Genomic DNA, 3,475 nt, shown 5'->3' with positions numbered 1-3,475 from the left:
CCCGCGATTTCCCGTATATCCCAGGCTTGGCACGGATAGTCGCATGTATACAAAGGAAGTACCCTGTGAGTAAACTCAATTCCAGAACGATTTTTTAAATTATTTTTTCACCACTTAAACGCATAAGACTTGTAGTTTTTAAAAATGTTTTCATTTTTGATGAGACGCTTAATAAAAGAGGTTTATTTGCCGGCAAACGAAATCCCGCGATTTCCCGTAAATCCCGGGCTTGGCCCGTATAGTCGAATGTATACAAAGAAAGTACCCAGGAAGTAAACTCATTTCCCGAACGATTTTTTAAATTTTTTTTTCACCACTAAAACGCATGAGACTTTTAGTTTTCAGAAATGTTTTCATTTTTGATGAGACGCTTAATGAAAGAGGTTTAATCGCCGGCAAACGAAAACCCGCGATTTCCCGTAAATCCCGGGCTTGGCCCGTATAGTCGAATGTATACAAAGAAAGTACCCTGTGAGTAAACTCATTTCCAGAACGATTTTTTAATTTATTTTTTCACCACTAAAACGCATGAGACTTGTAGTTTTAAAAATGTTTTCATTTTTGATGAGACGCTGAATAAAAGAAGTTTAATCGCCGGCAAACGAAAACCCGAGATTTCCCGTAAACCCCGGGCTTGGCCCGTATAGTCAAAAGTATACAAAGAAAGTACCCTGTGAGTAAACTCATTTCCAGAACGATTTTTTAAATTATTTTTTCACCACTAAAACGCAAAAGACTTGTAGTTTTTAAAAATGTTTTCATTTTTGATGAGACGCTGAATAAAAGAAGTTTAATCGCCGGCAAACGAAAACCCGCGATTTCCCGTAAATCCCAGCTTGGCCTGTATAGTCAAAAGTATACAAAGAAAGTACCCAGGGTGTAAACTCATTTCTTGAACGATTTTTTAAATTATTTTTTCACCACTAAAACGCATGAGACTTGTAGTTTTCAAAAATGTTTTCATTTTTGATGAGACGCTGAATAAAAGAAGTTTAATCGCCGGCAAACGAAAACCCGTGATTTCCCGTAAATCCCGGGCTTGGCCCGTATAGTCAAAAGTATACAAAGAAAGTACCCTGTGAGTAAACTCATTTCCAGAACGATTTTTTAAATTATTTTTTCACCACTAAAACGCATAAGACTTGTAGTTTTTAAAAATGTTTTCATTTTTGATGAGACGCTGAATAAAAGAAGTTTAATCGCCGGCAAACGAAAACCCGCGATTTCCCGTAAATCCCGGCTTGGCCCGTATAGTCAAAAGTATACAAAGAAAGTACCCAGGGAATAAACTCATTTCCCGAACGATTTTTTAAATTATTTTTTCACCACTAAAACGCATGAGACTTGTAGTTTTCAAGATTGTTTTCATTTTTGATGAGACGCTGAATAAAAGCAGTTTAATCGCCGGCAAACGAAAACCCGCGATTTCCCGTATATCCCGGGCTTGGCACGGATAGTCGCATGTATACAAAGGAAGTACCCTGTGAGTAAACTCAATTCCAGAACGATTTTTTAAATTATTTTTTCACCACTTAAACGCATAAGACTTGTAGTTTTTAAAAATGTTTTCATTTTTGATGAGACGCTTAATAAAAGAGGTTTATTTGCCGGCAAACGAAATCCCGCGATTTCCCGTAAATCCCGGGCTTGGCCCGTATAGTCGAATGTATACAAAGAAAGTACCCAGGAAGTAAACTCATTTCCCGAACGATTTTTTAAATTTTTTTTTCACCACTAAAACGCATGAGACTTTTAGTTTTCAGAAATGTTTTCATTTTTGATGAGACGCTTAATGAAAGAGGTTTAATCGCCGGCAAACGAAAACCCGCGATTTCCCGTAAATCCCGGGCTTGGCCCGTATAGTCGAATGTATACAAAGAAAGTACCCTGTGAGTAAACTCATTTCCAGAACGATTTTTTAATTTATTTTTTCACCACTAAAACGCATGAGACTTGTAGTTTTAAAAATGTTTTCATTTTTGATGAGACGCTGAATAAAAGAAGTTTAATCGCCGGCAAACGAAAACCCGAGATTTCCCGTAAACCCCGGGCTTGGCCCGTATAGTCAAAAGTATACAAAGAAAGTACCCTGTGAGTAAACTCATTTCCAGAACGATTTTTTAAATTATTTTTTCACCACTAAAACGCAAAAGACTTGTAGTTTTTAAAAATGTTTTCATTTTTGATGAGACGCTGAATAAAAGAAGTTTAATCGCCGGCAAACGAAAACCCGCGATTTCCCGTAAATCCCAGCTTGGCCTGTATAGTCAAAAGTATACAAAGAAAGTACCCAGGGTGTAAACTCATTTCTTGAACGATTTTTTAAATTATTTTTTCACCACTAAAACGCATGAGACTTGTAGTTTTCAAAAATGTTTTCATTTTTGATGAGACGCTGAATAAAAGAAGTTTAATCGCCGGCAAACGAAAACCCGTGATTTCCCGTAAATCCCGGGCTTGGCCCGTATAGTCAAAAGTATACAAAGAAAGTACCCTGTGAGTAAACTCATTTCCAGAACGATTTTTTAAATTATTTTTTCACCACTAAAACGCATAAGACTTGTAGTTTTTAAAAATGTTTTCATTTTTGATGAGACGCTGAATAAAAGAAGTTTAATCGCCGGCAAACGAAAACCCGCGATTTCCCGTAAATCCCGGCTTGGCCCGTATAGTCAAAAGTATACAAAGAAAGTACCCAGGGAATAAACTCATTTCCCGAACGATTTTTTAAATTATTTTTTCACCACTAAAACGCATGAGACTTGTAGTTTTCAAGATTGTTTTCATTTTTGATGAGACGCTGAATAAAAGCAGTTTAATCGCCGGCAAACGAAAACCCGCGATTTCCCGTATATCCCGGGCTTGGCACGGATAGTCGCATGTATACAAAGGAAGTACCCTGTGAGTAAACTCAATTCCAGAACGATTTTTTAAATTATTTTTTCACCACTTAAACGCATAAGACTTGTAGTTTTTAAAAATGTTTTCATTTTTGATGAGACGCTTAATAAAAGAGGTTTATTTGCCGGCAAACGAAATCCCGCGATTTCCCGTAAATCCCGGGCTTGGCCCGTATAGTCGAATGTATACAAAGAAAGTACCCAGGAAGTAAACTCATTTCCCGAACGATTTTTTAAATTTTTTTTTCACCACTAAAACGCATGAGACTTTTAGTTTTCAGAAATGTTTTCATTTTTGATGAGACGCTTAATGAAAGAGGTTTAATCGCCGGCAAACGAAAACCCGCGATTTCCCGTAAATCCCGGGCTTGGCCCGTATAGTCGAATGTATACAAAGAAAGTACCCTGTGAGTAAACTCATTTCCAGAACGATTTTTTAATTTATTTTTTGACCACTAAAACGCATGAGACTTGTAGTTTTAAAAATGTTTTCATTTTTGATGAGACGCTGAATAAAAGAAGTTTAATCGCCGGCAAACGAAAACCCGAGATTTCCCGTAAACCCCGGGCTTGGC

Source organism: Hydractinia symbiolongicarpus, chromosome 6 (assembly GCF_029227915.1).
Source record: "Hydractinia symbiolongicarpus strain clone_291-10 chromosome 6, HSymV2.1, whole genome shotgun sequence".
NCBI classification, from domain to species: Eukaryota; Metazoa; Cnidaria; class Hydrozoa; order Anthoathecata; family Hydractiniidae; genus Hydractinia; species Hydractinia symbiolongicarpus.
The sequence above is the reverse complement of the archived record's forward strand: the minus strand, read 5'-3'. Positions refer to the sequence as shown.